The following is an 11,323-nucleotide window of genomic DNA, read 5'->3' on the forward strand; positions in this document are numbered from 1 at the left end:
ACTTGATAAATTTTACAAACCTGACAAATTTTGCAAATATGGCAAAAAATGTGCCCTTTTCAAACATCTACCTTACAATGCGCGTCATTCGTTGGCATAATCGCATTGTTATACTTTTACCAGGGGTGCTAGGTGGTTTTGTCAAAAATCAGGACAACGCGAAGTTAAAAATCAGGATTTTTCAGAGCACTTCTTGATTCATGAAAATAATGAGGATTTCTGAGTAAAATTGCATAAACCAAGGCGCAATACAGGAGTTGTAAACGCCTTGATTTATGCAACAGCAGTACGCAGCTTGTTGGCTGGCCGATAAACACCAATTGAATATCATCTTAACCGGAAATTACCATCTGTTATAACCTTTTTATTCGATTTTCTCATAGTTTAACTACAAATTTGATCATATCTAAGAAGTTTTCATGAAAATCAGGACAAATCAGGACATTTTGGGGACAGATTTTCAAAAATCAGGACAACTCGAGAGTTTTTGAAAAATCAGGACGGTCTTTTGAAAATCAGGACAAATCCTGATAAATCAGGACACCTGCACCTCTGACTTGTACGTACATGAGGGGTGCCAGCTGGTTTTGTCATAAATCAGGACATAACAGATTTGTTCGTAGTTTTCATAGTTCAATTACAAATTCGATTGTGATTTTAGATTTTTTTTGACATCCAGGACAATTCAGTACACTTTGAAAACAAATTTGCAAAAATCAGTACAATTCGAAAGTTTTTGAAAAATCAGGACAACCTCTCGAAAGTCAGGACAATTCCTGAAAAATCAGGACACCTGGCACCTCTGACGTGCATTACAACTGTTTAGTTGTTGTTGTTGTTTATCTTGTGCTCAGTGGTGCCAGGTATCCTGATTTATCAGGATTTGTCCTGATTTTCGAGAGACCTTTTTAATTTTTTTAAAACTCTCGAGTTGTTCTGATTTTTTCAAAATTGGTGCCTAAATGTCCTGAATTGTTCTAATTTTTATGAAAATCTCTAAAAATTAATCGAATTTGTAGCTAAACTATGAGAAAATCTAAAAAATCTGTTATACAATAGTTAAACCCTTTAAACAGATGGTAATATTTGGTTCAGATAATATTTAAATGGTGTTTATTCAATATGAACTGCAGGCAAGCCAAAAAGCTGCGTACTGTTGTGGCATAAATCATGGCGTTTACAGCACCTGTTACTGCTAGATGAGTTGATCCCAGTTTCACATTATTTTTTCCAATAAGATTCTATTTTCCCTACCCAGCATGAGAGCAGCAGTGGAATCAATTTTTTCATAAGGGCGTGCGGCCAAATGGTAAAAAATCGAATTCTCAGCTGGGTGAAAAAGTACCGTTTGAAGACCTACAATATGGTGTTTTAGCCCCCGCGCTCACTAATGGTTTGTTTTCTCATGATGTTATTTAAATTTATATTCGCATAAAAACATACAGCATATATGTAGTTAGTAAAAAGTGAAATTTTGCACATTACGTGGATAACTAAACGGACAAAGGGAGGTTTTCCAATCTTTTTCACGAAGCGTGGGGGCTTGTTCTATGTCCACTAGAACAATTTTTTTATAAATTCTAAATTCAAATTTCTTAACCTCAATTCGAAATTTTAATTAATTTATTCTGAATTCTTACTTCTAAGTTCTAAATTTTTAAACTCTTGGTTTTTTTTATATAAATTCTTTATTCTAAATTCTATATTCCAAATTCGTTATTCTGAATTCTGAATTCTTAATTCTTTTAAGGATTTTTTAACGGCTATAAGTCTCGGATTTTTTAAGTAAAAATAACTGTTTTTTACTCCAACGTTTCGATCCTTATTGGATCTTCATAAGGGGTGATAAAGTGTCGTTTTCTTGTTAAGTTTGATTCGGCTTATCTTGAACTGCCCAATGACAGCAGTTCGTAGAATATTCGTTTGTCTATTGAACTCTCAATAATCAATAGACAAACGAATGTTCTACGAAAATTCGTAAACCGAACCCAATGACAGCAGTTCAAGATAAGCCGAATCAAACTTAACAAGAAAACGACACTTTATCGCCCCTGATGAAGATCCAATAGGGTTCGAAAAGTTGGAGTAAAAAGCAGTCGTTTTTACTTAAAAAAATCCGAGACTAATAGCCGTTAAAAAATCCTTAAAAAATCAACCAAAACAGTAGTTCCTTTCATAAGGAATTCTTAATTCTTAAGATAAGTTAACCACCGTTATTTAATTTTTGTAAATTTATTTTTCGGCATATTGGTGAAATGTATATTTTTGAAGAAAGAATATCAGAACTGAAAATTGATAAAGATGGATAGAGAAGTGAGGAGAAAATTTACAAATGAGCGAAAGAGCATGTTTGCGAGGAAAACTTATTAACGTACACCATAGAAACGGGATAGAGGTGGCACTACCTTAACCTAAACAATGAAATCTGGTTGGTCCGAAGTCTACATGTTGTGAACAGTTATACTAGGGTGTCTCAAAATTGCATAGTTTCTGGGAATCTGGAGGCTCACCATCCAAATGGTAGATTAGGATGTGGAGAACAAAGTTTTGTACGGGGCCGACTAAAAAAACTTGTTTCGAGATCCCGCAAGGGCGATCTTTGAAAAATGTCCATTTTCAAAATACTTGATTTTTAATAAATTTTGACTCCAAAAAATTTCACAAAATTAGTAAATTTTATATTTTTTTAATTTTGTTTAGGTTAAATACTACATGAAAAAAATGAGAAATGAACCAAATTCGTATTAAAATTGAAAATAAGCAAGCTATTTTTAAGGAAAATTTTTTTTTTGGTCCAAAAATTTGTTATTCAACTGACCAAAATGTGTACCAAGCGTAGAATATTTTTGATATCAATATGCCATTAAAAGATGCGGATTTTTGTGCACTTAAACTTTGCTGAACCAAGCATGTTGTTTGTATCATCGTGTGAAGAGCTATTCACGGTTTAATTCTTAATAAAAATCACAATTTAGGATATTTTTAAATTAATTTATCCAGTTCGTCTTAATAAATACCTACTTTAAAATCAGAACACTTGCAAAACAAGACTTGAATGGTTTATAGGAATCATCAGAAGGCTAGATGTCAAATTATGGCCGAATCTGACAACGGAAAAGGGTTGCACTGAATCTCAAGTGTGAAAGGGATTTTGAGTCATTGTGTTTCTAGTTTTTCATCAAAATTTTTTTTTTACCAATCGATTGCTTAGTAATGTTGATTTTATCAAAATTTCAGTTAAGTCTATCATTTCATCTGAAGACTGCAACTCGATTGGACTTAAAACAAAAATGTTATAACTGTTTAAAAATTAAACAGTTTTTAGAGAAAAAAAAACATTGTTTTATAGAAAACTGCTATTCAATGAATTAATCGATACGTTAAAAAAAAACAGAAAAAACTTGTTGAAAATGAGTGGCTTAGCTCAAATTGTATTTTGAGTAGAAGTAAGCATCAGACGAGACTTGATTGAACATTTCTGACCATTTTACTTATCTGTTGTTTTTTTTTGGACTGATTGCGTTTTGTTGCTACTTTTATCCTACAATTTCTGCCCCTAAGCACCCAAAAGACCCAATAAAAAGTGCATTGAGATCAGCAAGGTAAATAAATATTCAATTTGTTATTTTGATTTTTTTCATTCCTTCAACTGCAATCGTTTGATCATTCTTCGTTTGCAAGTTACGTCTGCCCTAGTTATGTATATCTATAGCTTGGTCGGTGGCTTTTGCGAGTTTCCCGAAAGCCAGTCAATACCAATATTTTGCTAGCTGTTTCTCTCCAAGTCACCACTTGACGTCTTCGATCTCTTCTTTTGCCTTTTTAACTTCCGGTTTATTTGTCCCGGAAGACATCATCGTTCGCTGGGCTACAGCAAGCATCGGCATGGCGGGCGCTTCAAACAGTTGCCGCAACACAACTCTCTGGAGCCACTACCTTCTTCTATAGCATAGAATATTGAGAACCATAACACACCGAGTTGAAGTTTTCTGATCCAATAAATATTGAACTTTGACGGCGAAATCCTTCGGCCACTTTCCTGCATCCTCTTAGAGTCGTTCCTCCGGGGTTGATAGTTGTACCCCAATCGATGACTAAAGGAGTGCGGACGGGTAATCCTTCTCGAACGGTCGATTCTGGTCCCCCGATTTTTTCCGGAGCAAACGGCGAAAACCCATTTCCTGACTGCTGCTGGATTTGTTGGATTTTTATCTTATTTCCCCTCAAAACGAGGAAACGCAAACGGGCTCTCTCAGAACCGCTTTAATCCTTTAATCGCCCAAACGACCAACTGTGCTCGGAAGGAAGTTTCGCTATGCTTTTGATATTATCTTTTTCCGCGTAGATTTTCAACATCGTTTTCGACACCACACTTCTCCGTTCACCGTTTCCATCTATCTTTTTAACGTGGAAAGAAAAATTTTCCAACAAACCCTTCAACGCTGAAACTTGAAGAAGATATCCACCCCAATCCAACAACATGTCATTATTCCTCACTTTTACCCGAGCTGCTGTTCTATCGGTCCTGTGTTGATTTTTCTTCGAAGGGCAAAGAAAAACAGCCCGGCTGCTGGCTCTTAAGCCAACTTCAACTCTTTTCTTAAGTTTTTTTTTCATGGCAAAATCTTTTGGCGCGTGTGGAAGATCTTTTGCGCTAAATTTATTGCAACTAGGTGATAAGGAACGTGCAGCTTTTTGAATATAAATTATCCCGATGTTCGATTGAAGAGGGTGTTTCTTGGCTGGCGTGGATCTTCATTAATTCGCAGGTAAAGATGAAAGGGTTAAAGTTCGGAACTGTTTGAGAGGGCGTTGAATTTTTGTTTCTTGAAATTCAGAATAATACCAAGAACATTAGAAAAATCAGCAACAAACAAACTGCAGATCGTGGACAACTGGGGCTTGGTCTCAAATTTGATATGTTCAGTTTTTTAATGTTTTGTTGCTGTTGAATTTCAAACAGTTTTAACGACTTTAAAAATTAGTTACTGCATCAACTCCACAAACTGTGTATAAATAAATTGTATTTCTTCAATTTATGTTTCATATTGTTTTTTCAAACTTCGGAGGTTCAAAATTTAATTCAAAGGTTTATAAAAAAACATGTTCAGCTCATTATTGAAAGCATAAACTGTCAATGTACAGGTTTTTCAGGATTCAGTAGAAAAGTTTTTCAACAGTTCAGAAGCTCAACTGTGAATATTTTGCTATACACCACATACAACTGGACTTACATTTCCCGATTAGACAGTAGCAGATTCAAATGACTTTTTGGACAATTATAACGAGAAATTTCAGAAGTACACCATATATTGTAACACCTTTTTAAACACATCATTAATTATGCTGTATTAATAGACTCCTTGAAAAGGCATAATAAATGCCGAAACGTCGGATAAAGAAATGAAAATCGTTTTAAGATTTTTTCGTGACTGAAATCGCCGAAAATCAATTTGTTCTTTAAGCTAAACTTAAGTCATATAAATTCAATATAAACATTTTGTAAAGTACATACAAAGAAGGTTTTTCTCGCGATCTGTTGAATGAGATCAGAATAATTCCAATATGTATTAAAATGACTGAGATATGGCTAATCAAAATTTTCATGTTTTTGAGGGAGTGATCCCAAACTTTTGGACGGCAGTCGTCTTTGTCATATGAAACCTAACCAAAATTGGATCTTTTAGACATTAAATTCCTTAAAACCCCGAAACCTGACGCTTCAAAACAAGAACCTTAAATCAACAGTGGCAAGAAACTCAAACTAGTTTCAAGACCGTCGCCAGAGAGCAGTCGGAAAACAGCTTGTTTTCGTTCCTGGTAGACGAGCATCATCCATCTTCCTGTGGGATCAATCGACTCCAGGAATGGTCCCATTTTGCCCCATAAACACTGCTGACTGTCGGCTGCCATCCTAATTCAAGCACATTCACAAGTAGGTTGGACGGCAATGGCGCATTGAGTCCTATTTACGTTTGTATGTAGTTCTCCTATCGCGTTCCGGGAACAAAATGGCAATAAAACGGTGATTCCGAGGTGACGGATGGCAGTAGCGGTTTTGCCTTTGATGAGTGCTAAAGGCACACTAGGCTAAATGTTACGATTTCACTCTATAAAACGTATTATAAATCTTACACAATTTTAAGCAATTTTAGGTAAAAAAATTCAAGAAAATCTTATTTTATCCCACTGTCTCTCCAGACCCGGAACTAATATGGAGGATCCTTGCATAGGCAGCGGTTTTTCGCAGCTCTGCGGTTGCTGAATTTATGGCCATTACGGGGAAAACTCCATACATACAAATGTGTGTCGGCTAGAGCATTCGACAAAGTCCCGGAGCTGATAATAACATCGCGATTAGAAAACCGTTTTCACATTTGTGCAAGAGGGTGGTGCCGTTTTTTTCCTCCTTCTTGATACAACTTCTGGAAGGCCTTAACTGTGGTTGTTAGGTCAGTTCAAATATCTACATACTTTAAAAGACGACATCAAATTTTTTTATTATTTTTAAGTTTTTATTATTAGTTTTATATTCTTAGAAAATTTTTTGCTATTTTTTACAATATTTGACTTTGAAATTTTTTAGGTTTTTTTGGGCATCACTTTAATGAAGACAGGAAGAGGTTTTATATGTTGTTGAAGAAAATAACCGTCATTTCAAAAATTGTGTAGTGTTCAACTAAATTTTGGCTGCGTACTGTTGTTTACATCCAAGAGTTTCGCATTTCGCATTTCGTGAAGAAATTTGTAAATTCAATGGCTTTATTTCCCAGCAAAGAAAACGGATTGTGCACAAATGAGGCACTGTGAGTGGCTTTTCAATCAGAAAACTAGCTAAAGAAGAAGGTGTGAGTGTCATATTTAGCAGTTCAGTATGTAAAACAGTGTACTTTCACAGATTCCCTGAGACGCGATAGAAAATCAGGCACTGCTGATCCTAAAATGGACATAGAAATCAAGTATTACTACAAACAGCATCTTTCGGCATCAGAACGGGATAACTAAGTTCCTCATCGACTAAAGTTATGCGTCCCAAAGAGAGAATTGGACTTCAGACCCATCGAAAACAGAAGCAGCCAAAAAAGAGTGAGGCAGCCGTGAATCCGAGGACTCGGAAACTCTACTACAAACTTCTAACCGACAAATCATGTGTTGTCATGGATGATGAAACCTACATTAAACTATAGTATAAAACTATGCCTGGACTACAATTTTAAAACTCATCGAAGGGATGCCATGAACCGAGTGAATTTTAGGAATTATGTTCGTTAAGTTATGTCGTGAGTCGGAATACTATGTCAATAAATAAAAACGAAGGGAAAGGATGTTCCTGCATCAATGAAAGTCGTCTACACTGAACATTTTTTAAAGAAGAAAAATCATTGTTTTTTTTTAAGAAAAGAAGAGTTCTTATAATTTGCGGAACAGTCTTTATTCTGTTAAAATTTGCTCAATTCTTGTTTCATAAACGATTAGAACGAAATTTTAAGTAACGTAACTTAAATAAGATTCGATCTTGGTTACAAGAAAAAAAAATCAAAAACCGTACTTTTCAACCAATTGACCGTTTAAATTGTTTCAGCCCCAGTAGACAAATTTTGAAAAAAAAGATTGAAAGTTTACATCTTAAGACTCATTTAAGTATCTTTAAATTCTAAAGCATTTTATGCATACTAGCGCATGGTCTCGATGTTTTTTTAATGCTTTTCTAACAGAAAGGTATAGCAAACGATCAATTGGGGTTCTCATTAATTAAGGGTCCAAGCGCCGACACCAGATACCCAGACTGACCACTTAAGGCTGATTTTGGCGCTTGTTCCGCAGCGCTATCTACGGGTTATTGTGAAACTAACGGCCACATACACAAAAAGAAAAATCTCGATATATCACACACACATTTGCATTGTGCTATTTGTTTTTTTTACATCCAGCAATGAACACGGTCGTTTTTGATTACCTGCTTTAAAAAAAAAAAAAAAAAATAACACGATACCTATCTAAGGTTTTAGTAATAGTTCTGAGCCCCTCCCACCTAAGAAAAGGGACCCTCCCATACAACGTTCTATTTTATTCCCACAAACCAAAAGTCATGGCACCCATTTGGCAGCCGATTTTCGTTTCCTTTGGCGGGTTTTTTTCACCATCACCATGGGCCGGGCGTAAGAAACGATTATCCAGAGTTCACGTGTACTGGAAAGCAAATCAAAGCTTGCTGAGCGTTAAAGATTTGAAAGGGGAAATTCTGGCGGGTGTTTTTTGTACCTTCTACTGCTGAAAGCACGTGGTACCGGAAGATACGAGAATTTTTGATGCAATCAGCTAACATTTCGGAATAAAATAAAAAACAACTAACCTGTAAAGTATGTATTGACTTGAATTGTAGTGGTTTTCAAAGTACTTCCTACCACTGCTGCAGGGCTTTGGAGTCTATAAGAATATGTGTGAAGTATAGTTGCAATGATTTATCTTCATTATCAATTTGGATTGAGTGCTGAAAACATATTAAGCTTTTTCTTAAAATCAAGCTTTTTAGAACGAATCATTTTCGTATTTTTGGAATTCCTCTTAGAGGAAGGTAAAATAATTAAATTCAGAGTTATAAGTTGAGAGCTGTGATTTCAACGCTTTGAAAGCCGTCGAGAAATCTAAATGGAGGACTCAAAAATTTAACGTGCATTATCTGGAAAAACCAAATCCAACGCAAGAAACTTTATTTGAAATTAAGTATGAGGTTTTAAGTTTTATACAATTCAATTTTATCGGTCAATCTATGACTTTTGTATAAATGTTGATCATTAATGTGTTCAATTTTACCATCCAATTATGCAAAAACTTAAACCGTTAAGTACTGAAAATTCAATCAAATTATTTCCAAGAATTTTTACTTTATCACTCTTTAAAAAAACTAATGAGATTTTTTTTCCAAGAATGGCAAAATTGAAAAAAAAATCTTTTGTTATAACATCATAAAATGGGCGATTTGGGTTCCAAGATAAGTTCTTTTAAATCACTTCAAAAAACCATTAGTGGAACTCGGAGCATTTAAGAAAAACTAATCAATAAAACGAAAAGTACACATTCATTTGAAAACATAAAAAAAGCGTCTTCAACAAGTTTAAAAAACCAAATACAAACACATACAGGATCTAAACGAAACTTAATGTTTCCTCGAAGAGATTCCTTTTTCTTAATTCTAAGCGTACATCTTTCGGGTATATGATGGCTAGCATCTCACAAATGCTTAAACCTCTAAACCACAAAAGTTTACTGTGTATGCCGTGACTGGGATTCGAACTCATGGCCGTTGGCTTGGAATACTTGGATGCTACGAGCTGTGACAAGTTTCGGAAGCCTTCTTAGAATTTTCTGGGCAAATAAAACTTGAATATAGCATACGGGGGAGCATTTGCCATATAGCGTCCGAGGAGATCATCCCCAAATGAGGTTTCATTAGATGGGGGGTGGGAAAGATAAAACCACTGACCATACTGACTGGACACTCGATTTCGTTTTCTGGATAATTTTTCCAGAAAAAAAAAACAAAAAAAATCCTTTTTCCAACAGTACGCAATGTCGATTCCAGAGTGCGCATCGATCGATTTGAAGAAATGCTATCCCAGTTAGGAAATGCCACCCAACTTTAAAAATAAAACACGCAATTTCTACGATAAAATCGGGCTAAACAGGACCATTTTTCCTACAGGGCATTTTTGTCAAATTTTTCAGGTTCGCCACCTGCCGTCGGTATTGCAAACCTGCAAAAGCTGACAACAAAAAATTAGACAGAAAATGGTTGAATTTTTGTTCTAAGAGTCAAGTCAGTGTGGTCAGTGATAAAACTATAGTTTTATCATTTGAAAATTTAAAAAATAGAAGGCCAAAGCTATTTAAGCTTCTTTTAAGAAAGGGTGGGTATAAATTGTTTTTCGTGATAAAATAAAAAAGCATTTATGATAAATTATTTTTAATTTCTATGAATACCAACCTCATAACTAGGTATAAGTGTTTCAAAAAAATGAAAAAGGGAAACACTGTAAATATTCTCATTCAAAACTTGAAAAACACTAACTTTCAAACCTTACATACATGGCACAACATGGGTAAAATTTTCTCATAATACATATATACAAAGCTACCAAAATTTCGAGAAATCAACGGACTCATTTTGATTTATATTTTATGCAAACCCGAGCAAGGCCGGGTAAATCAGCTAGTATTTCATAAACCACAAAAGAACCATTTTTGAATTAGAGCACATTAACCAAATGTGGTTAAAGAATTCAACCATAAAGCTTATAACAAATACATCGACTGAGGCAGAAATGTAAATTGAATAAAAACTTGATATTTCCGCTCCACTTCCTTATTACGTTGTGGTTGAAAAATTACCATTTTATGACATCTCCGGTGATGTTGAAAACCACACATTCTCAATTCACAAGAAGAATTGCGGAAATGAAGAGCTGCCTAACAATTGTTTTATTTGTGAAGATAACTTTCAACTGCAAGGTTTTGCTAAGCCCCGGAACTTCCGTAGAGGGTAAGTTCAAGTTTCTCAAGAAGAAAAATATTGTAATGACACAATTATTTGTAAATAGTTATAGAATTTTTTTTGTTTCGATTATAGTCGTTTTACCATCTTTATGGCATTCGCGACTTGTAGTTATAGAATGATCTAGGAATAGTTGAGAAAACGACAAATAAGATGGTAAAAACATTCCACTGATTGTATATTGCAAAACGACATTACATTGAATGGGGCTTTAAATTATGTTCCTGTTTATAACTGTTAAATCAATTGAATGGACGAGATTCTTACAAAGTTTTGTTGAATAGTTAGAGTTTCTCAAAACCCTGTACCTAGCCGAATCGCCGCATAGGTTTACAAAAACTGAATAAAACAAAAGTAGAGGTGATATTTACAAAATTTGTAAAGAAATGTTTTGTTAACGGAAGAAACTAATTTTAATTCGAAACAACGAAATATTCAATTGAGTCACCATCTACAGCAAAAAAAAAACAGTTTTCTCCAATAAATCCTAAAACTTTCGTTTCCATGAGAAATTTAGTACCATTCGAAAAATGTATGCTTTTCAAAATATCCAACAAAACTAGGATACTGAACGAGCCCTTTTACCGCCCACTGGACGAGGTTGTGTTCGAAACAATATTTTGGACTTCGAGATGATGCATTTTGTAAACCTTGTCCCGCAAATTGAGTTTTTTTTTTCGAACCATTTTTTGGATATCGCATGTGTAATTGATTTTATCAATGGGTACAAAAAAACGTACGTGAATACGTCACACCAAAATCAAAACATGA

The sequence above is a fragment of the Uranotaenia lowii genome, chromosome 1 (genome assembly GCF_029784155.1).
Source record: "Uranotaenia lowii strain MFRU-FL chromosome 1, ASM2978415v1, whole genome shotgun sequence".
NCBI lineage: Eukaryota > Metazoa > Arthropoda > Insecta > Diptera > Culicidae > Uranotaenia > Uranotaenia lowii.